This window comes from Mesoplodon densirostris (genome assembly GCF_025265405.1).
Source record: "Mesoplodon densirostris isolate mMesDen1 chromosome Y unlocalized genomic scaffold, mMesDen1 primary haplotype SUPER_Y_unloc_1, whole genome shotgun sequence".
NCBI classification, from domain to species: domain Eukaryota; kingdom Metazoa; phylum Chordata; class Mammalia; order Artiodactyla; family Ziphiidae; genus Mesoplodon; species Mesoplodon densirostris.
The window spans coordinates 5691231-5715524 of NW_026778236.1; positions in this window are offsets into that span (position 1 = coordinate 5691231).

Consider the following 24294-nt stretch of genomic DNA (forward strand, 5'->3'; position numbering starts at 1 on the left):
ACAGGTGTCTTGGAGCATTGTGATGACAAGGGCATGGATCATTATGATGACAAGATCAAGGATTATTGTGAAGGCAGGTGTCAGGGAGCATTGTGATGACATATGTCAGGGTCCATTGTGATGACAATGGCATGGAGCATTGTGATGACAAGGGCATGGAACATTGAGATGCCAAGGGTCATTGAGAATTTTGATGACAATGTCGTGAAGCACTGTGATGACAAGCACATAGAGCTTGCTATGAAAAGGGTCATGGAGCATTGCGATGACAGTGGTCATGGAGCATTGTGATGACAAGTGTAATGGAGCATTCTGATGACCATCTTGTGGAGTATTGTGATGACAATGGCATGGAGCATTGTGATGAAAAGGGCATGGAGCATTGTGATGAGAAGTCCACAGATAATTTTGAACACGAGTGTCATGGGGCGTTCTGATGACAAGCGTGATGGAACATTGTGATCACAAGGGTTTGGAACATTTTGATGCCAGAGGTCATGGAGCATTTTGATTTCACTGTGAGGACAATAGCATGAAGCATTATGATGATGGTCATGGTGCATTGCGATGACAGGGTTCATGGAGCATTAAGATGAAAAGGGGCATGGAGCATTGTGATTACAGGTGTCTTGGAGCATTGTGATGACAAGGGCATGGATCATTATGATGACAAGATCAAAGAGTATTGTGAAGGCAGGTGTCAGGGAGCATTGTGATGACATATGTCAGCGTCCATTGTGATGACAATGGCATGGAGCATTGTGATGACAAGGGCATGGAGCATTGTAATGTCAAGGGCCATTGAGAATTTTGATGACAAGGTCGTGAAGCACTGTTTTGACAAGCGCATGGAGCTTGCTATGACAAGGGTCATGGAGCATTGCGATGACAAGTGCATGGAGAATTGTGATGACAAGAGCATGTAACATTATGATGAGAAGTGTCATGGACCATTGTGATGACAACACGTTCAGAATTGTGATGACAATGGACATGGAGCATTGGGATGACCAGGGCATGGAGCTTTGTGATGGAAAGACCGTGGAGCATTGTGATGAGGAGTCCTTGGAAAATGGTGATGACGAGTGTCTTGGAGCATGTAATGACAAGGGGCATGGAGCATTGTGAGGACAGGTGTCATGGAGAATTTTGAGGAGAGGGGTCATGGAGCATTGTGATGACAAGTGTTATGGAGCATACTGATGACCATCTTGTGGAGTATTGTGATGACAATGGCATGGAGCAATGTGAATAGAATTCCACAGATAATTGTGAAGACGAGCATCATGGGGCATTGTGATGACAAGTGTGATGGTACATTGTGATCACAACGGTTTGGAACATTTTGATGCCAGAGGTCATGGAGCATTTTGATTTCATTGTGATTACATAGCATGAAGCATTATGGTGATGTGGATGGTGAAGTGTGATGCCAGGGGGCATGGAGGATTGTGATTACAGGGGTCTAAGAGCATCGTGATGACAAGGGCATGGAACATTGTGATGAGAGTGCCAAGGAGCATTCTGATTACATGTGTCATGGAGCTTTGTGATGACAAGGGCATGGAGCATTGTAATTGCAGGGGTCTTGGAGCATTGAGATGACAAGTGTCATGGAGCCTTGTGATGACAAGGCCGTGGAAAATTGTGATGGCAGAGGTCATGGAGCATTGTTATGACAGGGGTAATGGAGCATTGTGATAACAAGGGCATAGAGCATTGGTCTGAGAAGTTTCTTGTATTATTGTGATGAGAGGGGGCATGGAGCATTGTGATGAAAAGGACAAGGAACATTGTGATACATGGGTCATGAAGGAATGTAATGACAAGGGCATGGAGCATTGTGATGAGAAAGGCATGGAACATTGTGATGACAAACGTCATGGAGCTTTGTGATGACAAGGGCATGGAACAATGTGATGAGAGGGTTCATGGAGCATTGTGATGACATTGGCATGGAGCACTGTGATGCCAAGGGTCATGGAGATTTGTGATGACAAAGGTCATGAAGCATATTGAGGTCAAGGGCGTGGTACATTGTGATGAGAAGGGCAGGGAGCATTGTGATGACAAGGTCATGTAGCATTTTGATGACAAAGGCATGGAGCATCGTGATGACAAGTGTCATGGAGCACTGTGATGAGAGGCGTCACGGTTCATTGTGATTACAGGTTTCATGGAGCATTGGGATGAAAATGGTCATGGAGAATTTTGCTGACAAGAGTCCCGGATCATTGTTTTGTCAGGGGTCATGGAGCGTTGTGATGACAGTGGTCATGCAGCACTGTGAGGACAGGGGTCATGGAGAATTGTGATGAAAAGGGGAATGGAGCATTGTGATTACAGTGGTCTTGGAGCATTGTGATGACAAGAGCATGGATCATTGTGAAGACAAGGTCATGGATTATTGTTAAGGCAGGTGTCAGGTAGCAATGTGATGACATATGTCAGGGTCCATTGTGATGAAAATGGCATGGAGTATTGTGATGACAAGGGCATGGAGCATTGTGATGCCAAGGGCCATTGAGAATTTTGATGACAAGTTCGTGAAGCACTTTGATGACAAGCACAAGTAGCTTACTATGACAAGGGTCATGGAGCATTGCGATGACAAGTGCATGGCGAATTGTGATGACCATAGCATGTAACATTATGATGAGAAGTGTCATGGACCATTGTGATGACAAGGACGTTGAGAATTGTGATGACAATGGACATGGAGCATTGGGATGACCAGGGCATGGAGCATTGTTATGGCAAGACCGTGGAGCATTGTGATGAGTAGACCATGTATACTTGTGATGACGAGTGTGTTGGAGCACTGTAATGACAAGGGGCATAGAACATTGTGAGGATGTGTGTCATGGAGCATTGTGATGACAGTGGTCATGGAGCATTGTGATGACAAGTGTAATGGAGCATTCTGATGACCATCTTGTGGAGTATTGTGATGAAAATGGCATGGAGCACTGTGATGAAAAGGGCATGGAGCATTGTGATGAAAAAGGCATGGAGCCTTTTCATGACAGGTTTCAAGGAGCATTCTGAAGACAAGTGTCAGGAAGCATTGTGATGACAAGTGTATTGAGCATTGTGATAACAAAGGTCATGAAGCATTGTGATGACAATGGCATGGAGCATTGTGATGCCAAGTGTTATGAAGCATTGTGATCACAAGTGTTTGTAGCATTGTGATGACAGAGGTCATGGAGCACTGTGATTTCAAAGAACATGGAGCATTGTGATGACAAGGGTATGGGGCAATGTGAATCCAAGTTTCATGGAGGATTGTGATGACAAGCACATGGAGCATTGTGATGGCAAGTTCATGTAGGATTTTGCTGACAAAGGCATGGAGCATGGTGATTACAGTGGTCATTGAGCATTGGGATGACAAGAGTATGGAGCATTGGCTTAAAATGTTCATGGAGTATTGTGATGACAGGTTTCATGGAGCATTGTGCGGAACAGGGAAAGGAGCATTCTGATGACAAAATCCTGGAGCATTGTGATGAGCAGACCATGGAGCCTTATGATGACAAGTCTCATGGAGCATTCTGATGAAAAGGGTCATGGGGCATTGTGATGACAAGGTCATGTAGCATTTTGCTGACAAAGGCATGGAGCATTGTGGGGAAAATATTCATGGTGTAATGTGATGACAAGGGTCATGGAGCATTGTGATGATAAGGGAATGGAACAATGTGATGACAAGTTTCTGGAGCATTGTTATGAGAAGACCATGGAGCCTTGTGATGACAAATCTCATGGAGCATTCTGATGATAAGGGACATGGGACACTGTGATTACAGGGGTCTTGGAGTATTTTGATGACAAGGCATGGAGCATTGTGATGAGAAGGCCATGGAGCTTTCTGATGACATGCATCATGGCCTTTGTGATGACAAGGGCATGGAGCATTGTGAGTGCAGTGTTCTTGGAGCCTTGTGATGAAAAAGGCATGGATCATTGTGATGAAAAAGGCATGGAGCCTTGTCATGACAGGCTTCAAGGAGCTTACTGACGACAAGTGTCAAGGAGCATTTCGATGACAAGTGTATTGAGCATTGTGATGACAAAGGTCATGGAGCAGTGTGATGAGAAGACCATGGATAATTGTGATGATGAGCGTCATTGGTCATTGTGATGACAAGTGTTGGGGAACATTGTGATCAGAAGCGTTTGGAGCATTCTGATGAGAGAGGTCATGGAGCATTTTGATTTCATTGTGATGACAATAGCATGAAGCATTATGATGATGGTCATGGTGCATTGTGATGAATGGGTCCCTGGAGTATTGAGATGAAAAGTGGCATGGAGCATTGTGATTACAGGGGTCTTGGAGCATGGTGATCACATGGGCATGAAGCATTGTGATGAGAAGGCAATGGAAGACTCTGATGACATTCGTCATGGAGCTTTGTGAAGACAAGGGCATAGAGCATTGTGATGAGATGTCGACGGATAATGGTGAAGATGAGGGTCATGGGGCATTGTGATGACAAGTGTTATGGAACTTTGTGATCACAAGGGTTTGGAGCATAGTAATGACAGAGGTCATGGAGCATTTTGATTTCTTTGTGATGACAATAGCATGAAGCATTATGATGATGGTCATGGTGCATTGCGATGACAGGGTTCATGGAGCATTAAGATGAAAAGGGGCATGGAGCATTGTGATTACAGGTGTCTTGGAGCATTGTGATGACAAGGGCATGGATCATTATGATGACAAGATCAAGGATTATTGTGAAGGCAGGTGTCAGGGAGCATTGTGATGACATATGTCAGGGTCCATTGTGATGACAATGGCATGGAGCATTGTGATGACAAGGGCATGGAACATTGAGATGCCAAGGGTCATTGAGAATTTTGATGACAATGTCGTGAAGCACTGTGGTGACAAGCACATAGAGCTTGCTATGAAAAGGGTCATGGAGCATTGCGATGACAGTGGTCATGGAGCATTGTGATGACAAGTGTAATGGAGCATTCTGATGACCATCTTGTGGAGTATTGTGATGACAATGGCATGGAGCATTGTGATGAAAAGGGCATGGAGCATTGTGATGAGAAGTCCACAGATAATTTTGAACACGAGTGTCATGGGGCGTTCTGATGACAAGCGTGATGGAACATTGTGATCACAAGGGTTTGGAACATTTTGATGCCAGAGGTCATGGAGCATTTTTATTTCATTGTTAAGACAATAGCGTGAAGCATTATGATGATGAGGATGGTGAACTGTCATGCCAGGGAGCATGGAGGATTGTGATTACAGGGGTCTAGGAGCATCGTGATGACAAGTGTATGGAGCATTGTGATGAAAAGCCCGTGGAACATTTTGATGGCCGAAGTCATGGAGCATTGTTATGACATGCGTAATGGAGCATTGTGATGACAAGGGCATAAAGCATTCGTCTGAGAAGATTCATGGATTATTGTGATGAGAGTGGGCATGGAGCATTGTGATGACAAGGGAAAGAAACATTGTTATACATGGGACATGGAGGAATGTAATGACTATGGCATGGATCATTTTGATGAGAAGGGCATGGAATATTGTGATGACAAGCGTCATGGAGCTTTGTGATGACAAGGGTACGGAGCAATGCGATGAGAGCTTTCATGGAGCATTGTGATGAAAGTGGCATAGATCACTGTAATGCCAAAGGTCATGGAGCTTTGTGATGACAAAGGTCAGGAAGCATATTGATATCAGGGCGTGGTACATTGTGATGAGAAAAGCAGGGATCATTGTGATGACAAGGTCAGGTAACATTTTGATGACAAAGGCATGGAGCATCGTGATGACAAATGTCAAAGAGCACTGTGATGACAGGCGTAACGATTCACTGTGATTACAGGTTTCATGGACCATTGGGATGACAGTGGTCATGGAGAATTTTGATGACAAGAGAACCGGATCACTGTTTTGTCAGGGGTCATGGAGCGTTGTGATGACAGTGGTCATGCAGCATTGTGAGGACAGGGCTCATGGAACATTGTGATGAAAAGAGGCATGGATCATTGTGATGACAAGGTCATGGAATATTGTATAGACAGGTGTCAGGGAGCATTGTGATGACATATGTCAGGGTCCATTGTGATGACAATGGCATGGAGCATTGTGATGACAAGTTCATGTAGCATTTTGCTGACAAAGGAATGGAGCACTGTGGGGAAAATATTCATGGAGTAATGTGATGACAGGTGCCAAGGGGCATTGTGATGATAAGGGAAGGGAGCACTGTGATGACAAGGTTCTGGGGCATTGTTATGAGAAGACCATGGAGCCTTGTCATGACAAATCTCCTGGGGCATTCTGATGATCAGGGACATGCAACACTGTGATTACAGGGGTCTTGGAGTATTGTGATGACAAGGGCATGGAGCATTGTGATGAGAAGGCCATGGAGCTTTCTGATGACATGCATCATGCCCTTTGTGATGACAAGGGCATGGAGCATTGTGAGTGCAGTGTTCTTGGAGCCTTGTGATGAAAAAGGAATGGATCATTGGGATGAAAAAGGCATGGAGCCTTGTCATGACAGGCTTCAAGGAGCTTACTGACGACAAGTGTCAAGGAGCATTTCGATGACAAGTGTATTGAGCATTGTGATGACAAAGGTCATGGAGCATTTTGATGAGAAGACCATGGATAATTGTGATGACGAGCATCATTGAGCATTGTGATGACAAGTGTAATGGAACATTGTGATCACAAGCATTTGCAGCATTCTGATGAGAGAGGTCATGGAGCATTTTGATTTCATTGTGATGACAATAGCATGAAGTATTATGATGATGGGATGTTGCACTGTAATGACAGGGGGCATGGAAGATTTTGATTACAGGGGTCTAGGAGCATAGTGATGACAAGGGCATGGAGCATTGAGATGAGAGGGCCAAGGAGCATTCTGATGACATGCGTTATGGAGCTTTGTGATGACAAGGGAATGGAGCATTGTGATGGCAAGACCATGGAGCATTGTGATGCGAAGACCTTGGATAATTGTGATGATGAGTGTCATGGAGCACTGTAATGACAAGGGGCATGGAGCATTGTGAGGACAGGTGTCATGGAGCATTGTGATAACAGGGGTCATGGAGCATTGTGATGACAAGTGTCATGGAGCATTCCGATGACCATCTTGTGGACTATTGTGATGACAATGACATGGAGCACTGTGATGAACAGGGCATGGAACATTGTGATGAAAAGTCAACAGATAATGGTGAAGACGAGTGTCATGGGGCATTGTGATGACAAGTGGGATGGAACATTGTGATCACAAGGGTTTGGAGCATTGTGATGCCAGAGGTCATGGAGCATTTTGATTTCATTGTGATGACAATAGCATGAAGCATTATGATGATGGGGATGGTGCACTGTGATGGCAGGGGGCATGGTGGATTTTGATTACAGCGGTATAGGAGCATCGTGATAAAAGAGGTCATGGAGCATTTTGGTTTCCTTGTGATGATAAAAACATGAAGCATTTTGATGATGGTCATGGTGAATTGTGATGAAAGGGTCCATGGAGCATTGAGATGAAAAGGGGCATGGAGGTTTGTGATTACAGGGGTCTTGGAGCATTGTGCTGACATGGGCATGGAGCATTGTGATGAGAAGGCCATGGCGGATTCTGATGACATGCGTCATGGAGCTTTGTGATGACAAGGGCATGGAGCATTGCGATGAGAAGTCCACAGATAATGGTGAAGACGAGCGTCATGGGGCGTTGTGATGACAAGTGTTATGGAACATAGTGATCACAAGGGTTTGGGGCATTGTGATGACAGAGGTCATGGAACATTTTGATTTCATTGTGATGAAAATAGCATGAAGCATTATGATGATGGACATGGTGCATTTTTTTTTCTTTTTTTTGTGGTATGCGGGCCTCTCACTGTTGTGGCCTCCCCCGGTGCGGAGCACAGGCTCCGGATGCGCAGGCCCAGCGGCCATGGCTCACGGGCCCAGCCGCTCTGCGGCATATGGGATCCTCCCAGACCGGGGCACGAAACTGTTTCCCCTGCATCGGCAGGCGGACTCTCAACCACTGCGCCACCAGGGAGGCCCGACATGGTGCATTTTGATGACAGGTTTCATGGAGCACTGAGATGGAAAGGGACATGGAGCATTGTGATTACAGGGCTATTGGAGCATTGCGATGACAAGGGCATGGATCATTATGATGACAAGATCAAGGAGTATTGTGAAGGCAGGTGTCAGGGAGCATTGTGATGACATATGTCAGGGTCAATTGTGATGACAATGGCATGGAGCATTGTGATGACAAGGGCCATTGAGAATTTTGATGACAAGGTCGTGAAGGACTGTGATGACAAGCGCATGGAGCTTGCCTATGACAAGTGTCAAGGAGCATTGCGATTACAAGTGCATGGAAGATTGTGATGACAAGAGCATGTAACATTATGATGAGAAGTGTCATGGACCATTGTGATGACAAGGACTATGAGAATTGTGATGACAATGGACATGGAGCATTGGGATGACCAGGGCATGGAGCTTTGTGATGGCTAGACCATGGATCATTGTGATGCGAAGACCTTGGATAATTGTGAGGTCGAGTGTCTTGGAGCACTGTAATGACAAAGGGCATGGAGCATTGTGAGGACAGGGGCCATGGGGCATTGTGATGACAAGTGTCATGGAGCATTCTGATGACCATCTTGTGGAGTATTGTGATGACAATGGCATGGAACATTGTGATGAAAAGGGCATGGAGCATTGTGATGAAAAAAAGTCCACAGATAATGGTGAAGAGGAGCGTCATGGGGCGTTGTGATGACAAGTGTAATGGAACATTGTGATCACCAGGTTTTGGAGCATTGTGATGCCAGAGGTCATGGAGCATTTTTATTTCATTGTGATAACAATAGCACGAAGCACTATGATGATGGGGATGGTGCACTGTGATGCAAGGGGGCATGGAGGATTTTGATTACAGGGGTCTAGGAGCATCGTGATGACAAGGGCATGGAGCATTGTGATGAGAGGGCCAAGGAGCATTCTGATGCCATGCGTCATGGAGTTTTGTGATGAGAAGGGCATGGAGCATTGTGTTGAAAAATTAATGGAGCATTCTGATGACCATCTTGTGGAGTATTGTGATGACAACGGCATGGACCATTGTGATGAAAAGAGCATGGAGCCTTGTCATGACAGGTTTCAAGGAGCATTCTGACGACAAGTGTCAGGGAGCATTGTGATGACAAGTGTATGGTGCATTGTGATAACAAAGGTCATGAAGCATTGTGATGACAATGGCATGGAGCATTGTGATTCCAATTGTTATGAAGCATTGGGATCACAAGTGTTTGTAGCATTGTGACGACAGATGTCATGGAGCACTGTGATATCAAAGAGTATGGAGCATTGTGATGACAAGTGTATGGGGCAATGTGATCCCAAGATTCATGGAGGATTGTGATGACAAGCGCATGGAGCATTGTGATGGCAAGTTCATGTAGGATTTTCCTGACAAAGGCATGGAGCATGGTGATTACAGTGGTCATTGAGCATTGGGATGACAAGGGTATGGAGCATTGGGCTTAGAATGTTCATGGAGTATTGTGATGACAGGTTTCATGGAGCATTGTGAGGAAAAGGGAAAGGAACATTGTGATGACAAAATCCTGGAACATTGTGATGAGTAGACCATAGAGCCTTGAGAGGACAAGTCTCATGGAGCATTCTTTTGAAAAGGGGCATGGAGCATTGTGATGACAAGGTCATGTAGCATTTTGCTGAGAAAGGCATGAATCATTGTGGGGAAAATATTCATGGTGTAATGTGATGACAGGTGTCATGGAGCATTGTGATGATAAGGGAATGGAGCACTGTGATGACAAGGTTCTGGAGCATTGTTATGAGAAGACCATAGAGCCTTGTGATGACAAATCTCATGGAGCATTCTGATGATAAGGGACATGGAACACTGTGATTACAGGGGTAATGGGGTATTTTGATGACAAGGGCATGGAGCATTGTGATGAGAAGGCCACGGAGCTTTCTGATGACATTCATCATGGCATTTGTGATGACAAGGGCATGGAGCATTGTGAGTGAAGTGTTCATGGAGCCTTGTGATGAAAAGGGCATGGATCATTGTGTTGAAAAAGGCATGGAGCCTTGTCATGACAATCTTCAAGGAGCATACTGACGACAAGTGTCAGGGAGCATTGTGATGACATGAGTATTGAACATTGTGATGGCAAAGTTTATGGAGAATTGTGATTCGAAGACCATGGTAATTGTGATAATGAGCGTAATTGGGCATTGTGATGACAAGTGTTATGGAACATTGTGATCACATGTGTTTGGACCATTCTGATGAGAGAAGTCATGGAGCATGTTGATTTCATTGTGATTTCAATAACATGAAGCATTATGATGATGGTCATGGTGCATTGCGATGAAAGGGTCCATGGAGTATTGAGATGAAAAGGGGCATGGAGCATTGTGATGACAGGGGTCTAAGAGCATGGTGATGACATGGGCATTGATCATTGTGATGAGAAGGCCATGGCGGATTCTGATTACATGCGTCATGGAGCTTTGTGATGACAAGGTCATAGAGCATTGTGATGAGAAGTTCACGGATAATGGTGAAGACGAGCGTCATGGGGCGTTGTGATGACAAGTGTTACGGAACATTGTGATCACAAGGGTTTGGAGCATTGTGATGAGAGGGTTCATGGAGCATTGAGATGAAAAGTGAAATGGAGCACTGTGATTACAGGGGTCTTGGAGCACTGTGATGACAAGGGCATGGACCATTATGACGACAAGATGAAGGAGTATTGTGAAGGCAGGAGTCAGGGAGCATTGTGATGACATATGTCAGGATCCATTGTGATGACAATCGCATGGAGCATTGTGATGACAAGGATATGGAGCATTGTGATGCCAAAGGCCATTGAGAATTTTGATGACATGGTGGTGAAGCATTGTGATGACAATTGCATGGAGCTTGCTATGACAAGTGTCATGGAGCATTGTGATGACAAGTGAATGGAGAATAGTGATGACAAGAGCATGTAACATTATGATGAGAAGTGTCAAGGACCATTGTGATGACAAGGACATGGCGACTTGTGATGACAATGGACATGGAGCATTGTGATGACAATGGACATGGAGCATTGTGATGGCAAGACCGTGCAGCATTGTGATGAGAAGATTATGTATAATTGTGATGATGAGTGTCTTGGAGCACTGTAATGAAAAGGAGCATGGAGCATTGTGAGGATATATATCATGGAGCATTTTGATGACAGGTGTGATGGAACATTGTGATGACAAATGTAATGGAGCATTCTGATGACCATCTTTTGGAGTATTGTGATGACAATGGCGTGGAGCACTGTGATGAAAAGGGCATGGAACATTGTGATGAAAAAGGCATGGAGCTTATTCATGACAGGTTTCAAGGAGCATTCTGACGACAAGTGTCAGGGAGCATTGTGATGACAAGTGTATTGACATTGTGATGACAAAAGTCATGAAGCATTGTGATGACAATGCCATGGAGCATTGTGATGCAAAGTGTTATGGAGTATTGTGATCACAAGAGTTTGTAGCATTGTGATGACAGAGGACATGGAGCACTGTGATTTCAAGGAGCATGGAGCATTGTGATGACAATTGTATGGGGCAATGTGATCCCAAGTTTTATAGAGGATTGTGATGACAAGCGCATGGAGCATTGTGATGACATGTTCATATAGGATTTTGCTGACAAAGTTATGGAGCATGGTGATTACAGTGGTCATTGAGCTTTGGGATGACAAGGGTATGGAGCATTGGGCTTAAAATATTCATGGAGTATTGTGATGACAGGTTTCATGGAGCATTGTGATGAAAAGGGAAAGGAGCATTGTGATGACAAGATCCTGGAGCATTGTGATGAGTAGACCATGGAGCCTTGTGATGACAAATCTCATGGAGCATTCTGATGAAAATGGGCATGGAGCATTGTGATTACAGGTGTCCTGGAGCATTGGGAAAACAAGGGCATGGATCATTGTGATTCCAAGGGCCATTGAGAATTTTGATGACAAGATCATGAAGCAATGTGATGACATATGTCAGGGTCCATTGTGATGACAATGGCATGGAGCATTGCGATGACAAGTGCATTGAGAATTGTGATGACAGGAGCATGTAACTTCATGAAGAGAAATGTCATGGACCATTGTGATGACAAGGAGGTGGAGAATTGTGATGACAATGGACATGGAACATTGGGATGACCAGGGCATGGAGCTTTGTGATGGCAAGACCGTGGAGCATTGTGATTGGAAGACCATGGATAATTGTGATGACGAGTGTCTTGGAGCACTGTAATGACAAGGGGCATGGAGCATTGTGAGGAGACCTGTTCTGGATCATTGTCATGACAGGGGTCATGGAACATTGTGATGACAAGTGTCATGGAGCATTCTGATGATCATCATGTGGAGTATTTTGATGACAATGGCATGGAGCATTGTGATGAATTGGGCATTGAGCATTTTGATGAAAAAGGCATGCAGCCTTTTCATGACAGGTTTCAAGGAGCATTCTGACGACATGTGTCAGGGAGCACTGTGATGACATGTGTATTGAGCATTGTGATGACAAGGTTCAGGAAGCATTGTGATGACAATGGCATGGAGCATTGTGATGCCAAGTGTTATGGAGCATTGTGATCACAAGTGTTTGTAGCATTGTTATGACAGAGGTCATGGAGCACTGTGATTTCAAGGAGCATGGAGCATTGTGATGACAACTGTATCGGGCAATGTGATCCCAAGTTTCATGGAGGATTGTGATGACAAGCGCATGGAGCATTGTGATGGCACGGTCTTGTAGGATTATGCTGACAAAGGCATGGAGCATGGTGATTACAGTGGTCATTGAGCATTGGGATGACAAGGGTAAGGAGCATAGGGCTTAAAATGTTCATGGAGTATTGTGATGACAGGTTTCATGGAGCATTGTGATGAAAAGGGAAAGGAGCCTTGGGATGAAAAGATACTGGAGCATTGTGATGAGTAGACCATGGAGCCTTGTGATGAGAAGTCTCATGGAGCATTCTGATGAAACGGGGCATGGAGCATTGTGATGGCAAGATCATGTAGCGTTTTGCTGACAAAGGCATGGAACATTGTGTGGAAAATATTCATGGAGTAATGTGATTACAGGTGTAATGGAGCATTGTGATGGTATGGGGATGGAGCACTGTGATGACTAGGTTCTGGAGCATTATTATGAGAAGACCATGGAGCCTTTTGATGACAAATCTCATGGAGCATTCTGATTATAATGGACGTGGAACACTGTGATTACAAGGGTCTTGGAGTATTGTGATGACCAGGGCATGGAGCATTGTGATCAGAAGGCCATGGAGCTTTCTGATGACATGCATCATGGACTTTGTGATGACAAGGGCATGGATCATTGTGAGTGCAGTGTTCTTGGAACCTTGTGATGAAAAGGGCATGGAGCCTTGTCATGACAGGCTTCAAGGAGCATACTGATGTCAAGTGTCAGGGAGCATTGTGATGACAAGTGTATTGAGCATTGTGATGACAAAGGTCATGGAGAATTTTGATGAGAAGACCATGGATAATTGTGATGACGAGCGTCATTGCACGTTGTGATGACAAGTGTTATGGAACATTGCGATCCAAAGTGTTTGGAGCATTCTGCTGAGGGAGGTCATGGAGAATTTAGATTTCATTGTGATGACAATAGCATGAAGCATTATGATGATGGTCATTGTGCATTGTGATGAAAGTGTCCATGGAGTATTGAGATGAAAAAGGGCAAGGAGCATTGTGATTACAGGGGTCTTGGAACATGGTGATGACTTGGTCATGGCGCATTGTGATGAGAAGGCCATGGCGGATTCTGATGACATGCGTCATAGAGCGTTTTGATGAAAAGGGCATGGAGCATTGTGATGAGAAGTTTATGGATAATGGTGAAGACGAGCGTCATGGGTCGTTGTGATGACAAGTGTTATGGAATATTGTGAGCACAAGGATTTGGAGCATTGTGATGACAGAGGTCATGGAGCCTTTTGATTTCATTGTGAGGACAATAGCATGAAGCTGGATGATGATGGTCTTGGTGCATTTTGAAGACAGTGTTTATGAAGCATTTAGATGAAAAGGGGCATGGAGCCTTGTGCTTTCAGGGGTATTGGAGCATTGTGATGACAAGGGCATTGATCTTTATGATGAAAAAATCAAGGAATATTGTGAAGGCAGGTTTCAGGGAGCATTGTGATGACATATGTCAGGGTCCATTGTGATGACAATGGCATGGAGCATTGTTATGAGAGGGCCAAGGAGCATTCTGATGACATGCATCACGGAGCTTTGTGATGACAATTGCTTGGAGCATTGTAATTGCAGGGGTCTTGGAGGATTGAGATGACAATTGTCATGGAGCCTTTTGATGACAAGGCCGTGGATCATTGTGATGGCCGAGGTCATGGAGAATTGTTATGACAGGAGTAATGGAGCATTGTGATAACAAGGGCATAGAGCATTGGTTTGAGAAGTTTCATGGATTATTGTGATGAGAGTGTGCATGGAGCATTGTGATGACAAGGGCTTGGAACATTTTGATACATAAGTCATGGAGGAATGTAATGACAAGTGCATGGAGCATTGTGATGAGAAGGGCATGGAACATTGTGATGACAAGCGTCATGGAGCTTTGTGATGACAAGGGCATTGGAAAATGTGATGAGAGGGTTCATGGAGCATTGTGATGACAGTTTCATGGAGCACTGTGGTGCCAAGGGTCATGGAGCTTTGTGATGACAAAGGTCATGAAGCATATTGAGGTCAAGGGCGTGGTACATTGTGATGAGAAGGGCAGGGAGCATTGTGATGACAAGATCATGTAGCATTTTGATGACAAAGACATGGAGCATCGTGATGACAAGTGTCATGGAGCACTGTGATGAGAGGCGTCACGGTTCATTGTGATTACAGGTTTCATGGAGCATTGGGATGACAATGGTCATGGAGAATTTTGATGACAAGGGTCCCGGATCATTGTTTTGTCAGGGGTCATGGAGCATTGTGATGACAGTGGTCATGCAGCATTGTGAGGACAGGGGTCATGGAACATTGTGATGAAAAAGTGCATGGAGCATTGTGATTACATGGGTCTTGGAGCATTGTTATGCGAAAACCTTGGATAATTGTGATGATGATTGTCTTGGAGCACTGTAATGAAAAGGGGCATGGAGCTTTTTGAGGACAGGTGTCATGGAGCATTTTGAGGACAGGGGTCATGGAGCATTGTGATGACAAGTGTCATGGAGGATTCTGATGACCATGTTGTGGAGTATTTTGATGACAATGGCATGGTGCATTGTGATGAAAAAGGCATGGAGAATTGTGATGAGAAGTCCACAGATAATGGTGAAGCGGAGCGTCATGGGGCGTTGTGATGACAAGTGTCATGGAACATTGTGATCACAAGGGGTTGGAGCATTGTGATGCCAGAGGTCATTGAGAATTTTGATTTCATTGTGATGACAATAGCATGAAGCATTATGATGATGGGGATGATGCACTGTGATGTCAGGGGGCATGGCAGATTGTGATTACAGGGGTCTAGGAGCATCGAGATGACAATTGCTTGGAGCATTGAGAGGAGAGGGCCAAGGAGCATTCAGATGACATGCGTCATGGGGCTTTGTGATGGCAAGGGCATGGAACATTGTAATTGCAGGTGTCTTGGAGCATTGAGATGACAAGTGACATGGAGCATTGTGATGACAAGGCCATGGAACATTGTGATGGCCGAGGTCATGGAGCTTTGCTATGACATGTGTAATGGTGCATTGTGATAACAAGGGCAAAGAGCATTGGTTTGAGAAATTTCATGGATTATTGTGATGATAGTGTGCATGCAGCATTGTGATGACAAGGGCATGGAACATTGTGATACATGGGTCATGGAGGAATGTAATGACAAGGGCATGGAACATTGTGATGAGAAAGGCATGAAACATAGTGATGACAAGCGTCATCGAGCTTTGTGATGACAAGGGCATGGAGCAATATGGTGAGAGGGTTCATGGAGCATTGTGATGACAGTGGCATGGAGCACTATGATGCCAAGGGTCATGGAGCTATGTGATGACAAAGTCATGAAGCATATTGATGTCAAGGGTGTAGTACATTGTGATGAGTAGGGCAGGGAGCATTGTGATGACAAGGTCATGTAACATTTAGATGAAAAAGGCACGGAGCATCGTGATGACAAGTGTCATGGAGCACTCTGATGACAGGCGTCACGGTTCATTGTGATTACAGGTTTCATGGAGCATTGGGATGACATTGGTCATGAAGATTTTGATGACAAGCGTCACGCATCATTGTTTAGTCAGGGGTCATGGAGTGTTTTGATGTCAGTGGTCATGCAGTATTGTGAGGACAGGCGTCATGGAACATTGTGATGAAAAGGTGCATGGAGCATTGTGATTACATTGGTCTTGGAGCATTGTGAAGACAAGGGCATGGATCATAGTGATGAAAAGGTCATGGAGTATTGTGAAGTCCGGTGTCAAGGAGCATTGTGATGACATATGTCAGGGTCCATTGTGATGACAATGGCATGGATCATTGTGATGACAAGAGTATCGAGCATTGTGCTCCCAAGGATCATTGAGAATTTTGATGACAAGGTCGTGAAGCACTGTGATGACAAGCGCATGGAGCTTGCTATGAAAATGGTCATTGAGCATTGCGATGACAAGTGCATGGAGAATTGTGATTACAAGATCATGTAACATTATGATGAGAAGTGTCATGGACCACAGTGATGGCAAGGACGTGGAGAATTGTGATGACAATGCACATGGAGCATTGTGATGGCAAGACCGTGGAGCATTGCGATGAGAAGACCATGGATAATTGTGATGACGAGTGTCTTGGATCACTGTAATGACAAGGGGCATGTAGCATTGTGATGACAAGTGTAATGGAGCATTCTGATGACCATCTTGTGGAGTATTGTGATGGCAAGGTCATGGAACATTGTGATACATGGGTCATGGAGGAATGTAATGACAAGGACATGGAGCATTGTGATGAGAAGGGCATGGAACATTGTGATGACAAGCGTCATGGAGCTTTGTGATGACAGGGGCATGGAGCAATGTGATGAGACGGATCATGGAGCAGTGTGATGACAGTGGCATGGAGCACTGTGGTGCCAAGGGTCATGGAGATTTGTGATGACAAAAGTCATGAAGCATATTGAGGTCAAGGGCATGGTACATTGTGATGATAAGGGCAGGGAGCATTATGATGACAAGGTCATGTAGCATTTTGATGACAAAGGCATGGAGCATCGTGATGACAAGTGTCATGGAGCACTGTGATGACAGGCGTCACGGTTCATTATGATTAGAGGTTTCATGGAGCATTGGGATGACAATGGTCATGGAGAATTTTGATGAGAAGCGTCCAGGATCATTGTTTCGTCAGGGATCATGGAGCGTTGAGATGACAGTACTCATGCAGCATTGTGAGGACAGGGGTCATGGAGCATTGTGATGATAAGGGGCATGGAGCTTTGTGATTACAGGTGAATTGGAGCATTGTGAAGACAAGGGCGTGGATCTTTGTGATGACAATGTCATGGAATATTGTGAACGCAGGTGTCAAGGAGCATTGTGATGACGTATGTCAGGGTCCATTGTGATGACAATGGCATGGAGCATTGTGATGACAGGGACATGGAGCATGGTGATGCCAAGGGCCATTGAGAATTTTGAAGACAATGTCGTGAAGCACTGTGATGACAAGCACATGGAGCTTGCTATGAAAAGGGTCATTGAGCATTGCGATGACAAGTGCATGGAGAATTGTGATGACACGATCATGTAACATTATGATGAGAAGTGTCATGGAACATAGTGATGGCAGGGACGTGGAGAATTGTGATGACAATGCACATGGAACATTGGTATGACCATGGCATGGAGCATTGTGATGGCAAGACCGTGGAGCATTGTGATGAGAAGACCATGGATAATTGTGATGACGAGTGTCTTGGAGCACTGTAATGACAAGGGGCATGTAGCATTGTGATGACAAGTGTAATGGAGCATTCTGATCACCATCTTGTGGAGTATTGTGATGACAATGGCATGGAGCATTGTGATGAAAAGGGCATGGAGCATTGTGATGAAAACGGCATGGAGCCTTTTCATGAGAGGTTTCAACGAGCATTCTGACGACAAGTGTCAGCTAGCATTGTGATGACAAGTGTATTGAGCATTGTGATGACAAAGGTCATGGAGCATTGTGATGAGAAGACCATGTTTAATTGTGATGACGAGCGTCATTGGGCGTTGTGATGACAAGTGTTATGGAAAATTGTGATCACATGCGTTTGGAGCATTCTGATGAGAGAGGTAATGGAGCATTTTGATTTCATTGTGATGACAATAGCATGAAGTATTATGATGATGGTCATGGTGCATTGTGATGAATGGGTCCATGGAGTATTGAGATGAAAAGTGGCATGTAGCATAGTGATTACATTGGTCTAGGAGCATGGTTATGACATGGGCATGGAGCATTGTGATGAGAAGGCCATGGAGGATTCTGATGACATGCGTCATGGAGCTTTGTGATGACAAGGGCATGGAGCATTGTGATGACAAGGGAATGGGTCATTGTGATGACGAGGGCCATTGAGAATTTTGATGACATGGTCGTGTAGCACTGTGATGACAAGTGCATGGAACTTGCTATGACAAGTGTCATGGAGCATTGCGATGACAAGTGAATGGAGAATTGTGCTGACATGTGCATGTAACATTATGATGTGAAGTGTCATGGACCATTGTGATGACAAGGACGTTGAGAATTGTTATGACAATGGACATGGAGCATTGGGATGATCAGGGCATGGAGCTTTGTGATGGCAAGACCGTGGATCATTGTGATGCGAAGACCTTGGATAATTGTGATGACAAGTGTCTTGGAGTACTGTAATGACAAGGGGCATGCAGCATTGTGAGGACAGGAGTCATTTAGCATTGTGATGACAAGTGTCATGGAGCATTCTGTTGACCATCTTGTGGGGTATTGTGATGACAATGGCATGGAGCATTGTGATGGAAAGGGCATGGAGCATAGTGAAGAGAAGTCCACAGATAATGGTGAAGAGGAGCGTCATGGGGCGTTGTGATGACAAGTGTCATGGAACATTGTGATCACAAGGGTTTGAAGCATTGTGATGCCAGAGGTCATGGTGCATTTTGATTTCATTGTGATGACAATAGCATGAAGCATTATGATGATGGGGATGGTGCACTGTGATGCCAGGGGTCATGGAGGATTGTGATGACAGGGGTCTAGGAGCATCGTGATGACAAGAGCATGGAGCATTGTGCTGAGAGGGCCAAGGAGCATTCTGACGACATGTGTCATGGAGCTTTGTGATGACAAGGGCATGGGGCATTGTAATTGAAGGCGTCTTCGAGCATTGAGATGACAAGTGTCACGGAGCCTTGTGATGACAAGGCCGTGGAACATTGTGATGACCGAGGTCATGGAGCACTGTTATGACAGGGGTAATGGGGCATTGTGATACAAGGGCATAGAGCATTGGTCTGAGAAGTTTCATGGATTATTGTGATGAGAGTGTGCATGCAGCATTGTGATGACAAGGGCATGGAACATTGTGATACATGGGTCATGGAGGAATGTAATGACAAGGTTATGGAGCATTGTGATGACAAGCGTCATGGAGCTTTGTGATGACAGGGGCATGGAGCAATGTGATGAGAGGGTTCATGGAGCAGTGTGATGACAGTGGCATGGAGCACTGTGGTGCCAAGTGTCATGGATATTTGTGATGACAATGGTCATGAAGCATATTGAGGTCAAGGGCATGGTACATTGTGATGAGAAGGGCAGTGAGCATTATGATGAAAAAGTCATGTAGCATTATGATGAAAAAGGCATGGAGCATCGTGATGACAAGTGTTATGGAGCACTGTGATGACAGGCGTCACGGTTCATTGTGATTACAGGTTTCATGGAGCATTGGGATGACAATGGTCATGGAGAATTTTGATGAGAGGCGTCCCGGATCATTGTTTTGTCAGGGGTCATGGAGGGTTGAGATGACTGTACTCATGCAGCATTGTGAGGACAGGGGTCATGGAGCATTGTGAAGATAAGGGGCATGGAGCTTTGTGATTACAGGGGTCTTGGAGCATTGTGAAGACAAGGGCATGGATCATTGTGATGACAATGTCATGGAGTATTGTGAAGGCAGGTGTCAAGGAGCATTGTGATGACTTATGTCAGGGTCCATTGTGATGACAATGGCATGGAACATTGTGATGACAAGGACATGGAGCATTGTGATGCCAAGGGCCATTGAGAATTTTGAAGACAATGTCGTGAAGCACTGTGATGACAAGCGCATGGAGCTTGCTATGAAAAGGGTCATTGAGCATTGTGATGACAAGTGCATGGAGCATTGTGATGACACGATCATGTAACATTATGATGAGAAGTGTCATGGAACATAGTGATGACAGGGACGAGGAGAATTGTGATGACAATGCACATGGAGCATTGGGATGACCAGGGCATGGAGCATTGTGATGGCAAGACCGTGGAACATTGCGATGAGAAGACCATGGATAATTGTGATGAGGAGTGTCTTGGAGCACTGTAATGACAAGGGGCATGTAGCATTGTGATGACAAGTGTAATGGAGCATTCTGATCACCATCTTGTGGAGTATTGTGATGACAATGGCATGGAGCATTTGATGAAAAGGGCATGGAGCAATGTGATGACAATGGTATGGAGAATTGTGATGCAAAGTGCTATGGAGCATTGTGATCACAAGTGTTGGTAGCATTGTGATGACAGAGGTCATGGAGCACAGTGATTTCAAGGACCATGGAGCATTGTGATGACAAGTGTATGGGGCAATGTGATCCCAAGTTTCATGGAGGATTGTGATGGCAAGCGCTTGGAGCATTGTGATGGCAAGTTCATGTAGGATTTTCCTGACAAAGGCATGGAGCATGGTGATTACAGTGGTCATTGAGCATTGGGATAACAAAGGTATGGAGCATTGGGCTTAAAATATTCATGGAGTATTGTGATGACAGGTTTCATGGTGCATATTGATGAAAAGGGAAAGGAGCATTGTGATGACAAGATCCTGGAGCATTATGATGAGTAGACCAGGAGCCTGGTGATGACAAGTCTCATGGAGCATTCTGATGAAAAGGGGCATGGAGCATTGTGATTACAGGGCTCTTGGAGCATTGTGATGACAAAGGCATGGAGCATTGTGATGAGAAGTCCATGGAGCATTCTGATGACATGCATCATGGAGTTTTGTGATGACAGGGGCATGGAGCATTGTGATTACAGGGTTCTTGGACCCTTGTGATGAAAAGGGCATGGATCATTGTGATGAAAAAGGCATGGAGCCATGTCATGACTGGGTTTAAGGAGCATAGTGACGACAAGGGTCCGGGAGCTTTGTGATGACAACTGTATTGAGCATTGGATGACAAAGGTCAGGAGCATTGTGATGATAAAACCATGGATAATTGTGATGACGAGCGTCATAGGGCATTGTGATGACAAGTGTTATGGAACATTGTGATCACAAGGGTTTGGAGCATTGTGATGACAGAGGTCATGGAGCCTTTTGATTTCAAGAAGCGTGGAGCATCCTGATGACAAAGGAATGAAGCAATGTGATCCCAAGTTTTATGGAGGATTGGGATGACAATGGTAAGGGAAGATAGTGAAGACAAGCGCATGGAGCATTGTGATGACAAAGTCATTTAAAACATTGCTGACAAAGGCATGGAGCATTGTGGGGAAAATATTCTGGGAGTATTGTGATGACAGGTGTCATAGAGCATTGTGGTGATAAGGGAATGGAGCACTATGATGACAAGGTTCTGGAGCATTGTTATGAGAAGACCATTGAGCCTTGTGATGACAAATCTCATGGAGCATTCTGATGATAATGGACATGGAACACTGTGATTACAAGGGTCTTGGAGTAATGTGATGACAAGAGCACGGAGCATTGTGATGAGAAGCCCATGGAGCTTTATGATGACATGCATCATGGACTTTGTGATGACAAGGGCATGGATCATTGTGAGTGCAGTGTTCTTGGAGCGTTGTGATGAAAAGGGCATGGAGCATTGTGATGACAAGGGAAAGGGGCATTGTGATGACAAGGGCCATTGAGAATTTTGATGACAAGGTCATGAAGCACTGTGATGACAAGTGCATGGAGCTTGCTATGACAAGGGTCATGGAGCATTGCGATGACAAGTGAATGGAGAATGGTGCTGACATGTGCATGTAACATTATGATGTGAAGTGTCATGGACCATTGTGATGACAAGGACGTTGAGAATTGTTATGACAATGGACATGGAGCATTGGGATGATCAGGGCATGGAGCTTTGTGATGGCAAGACCGTGGAGCATTGTGATGCGAAGACCTTGGATAATTGTGATGACGAGTGTCTTGGAGTACTGTAATGACAAGGGGCATGGAGCATTGTGAGGACAGGGGTCATTTAGCATTGTGATGACAAGTGTCATGGAGCATTCTGATGACCATCTTGTGGAGTATTGTAATGACAATGGCATGGAGCATTGTGATGGAAAGGGCATGGAGCATTGTGAAAAGAAGTCCACAGATAATGGTGAAGAGGAGCCTCATGGGGCGTTGTGATGACAAGTGTCATGGAACATTGTGATCACAAGGGTTTGAAGCATTGTGATGCCAGAGGTCATGGTGCATTTTGATTTCATTGTGATGACAATAGCATGAAGCATTATGATGATGGGGATGGTGCACTGTGATGCCAGGGGTCATGGAGGATTGTGATGACAGGGGTCTAGGAGCATCGTGATGACAAGAGCATGAAGCATTGTGCTGAGAGGGCCAAGCAGCATTCTGACGACATGTGTCATGGAGCTTTGTGATGACAAGGGCATGGGGCATTGTAATTGCAGGCGTCCTGGAGCATTGAGATGACAAGTGTCACGGAGCCTTGTGATGACAAGGCCGTGGAACATTGTGATGACCGAGGTCATGGAGCATTGTTATGACAGGGGTAATGGAGCATTGTGATAACAAGGGCATAAAGCATTGGTCTGAGAAGTTTCATGGATTATTGTGATGAGAGTGTGCATGCAGCATTTTGATGACAAGGGCATGGTACATTGTGATACATGGGTCAGGGAGGAATGTAATGACAAGGACATGGAGCATTGTGATGAGAAGGGCATGGAACATTGTGATGACAAGCGTCATGGAGCTTTGTGATGACAGGGGCATGGAGCAATGTGATGAGAGGGTTCATGGAGCAGTGTGATGACAGTGGCATGGAGCAGTGTTGTGCCAAGGGTCATGGAGATTTGTGATGACAAAGATCATGAAGCATATTGAGGTCCAGGGCATGTTACATTGTGATTAGAAGGGCAGGGAGCATTATGATGACAAAGTCATGTAGCAATTTGATGACAAAGGCATGGAGCATCGTGATGACAAGTGTCATGGAACACTGTGATGACAGGCTTCACGGTTCATTATGATTACAGGTTTCATGGAGCATTGGGATGACAATGGTCATGGAGAATTTTAATGAGAAGCCTCCTGGATCATTGTTTTGTCAGGGGTCATGGAGGGTGGAGATGACAGTACTCATGCAGCATTGTGAGGACAGGGGTCATGTAGCATTGTGAAGATAAGGGGCATGGAGCTTTGTGATTACACGTGTCTTGGAGCATTGTGAAGACAATGGAATGGAACATTGTGATGACAATGTCATGGAGTATTGTGAAGGCAGGTGTCAAGGAACATTGTGATGATGTATGTCAGGGTCCATTGTGATGACAATGGCATGGGGCATTGTGATGACAAGGACATGGAGCATTGTGATGCCAAGGTCCATTGAGAATTTTGAAAACAATGTCGTGAAGCACTGTGATGACAAGCGCATGGAGCTTCTATGAAAAGGGTCATTGAGCATTGCGATGACAAGTGCATGGAGCATTGTGATGACACGATCATGTAACATTATGATGAGAAGTGTCATGGAACATAGTGATGACAGGGACGAGGAGAATTGTGATGACAATGCACATGGAGCATTGGGATGACCAGGGCATGGAGCATTGTGATGGCAAGACCGTGGAGCATTGCGATGAGAAGACCATGGA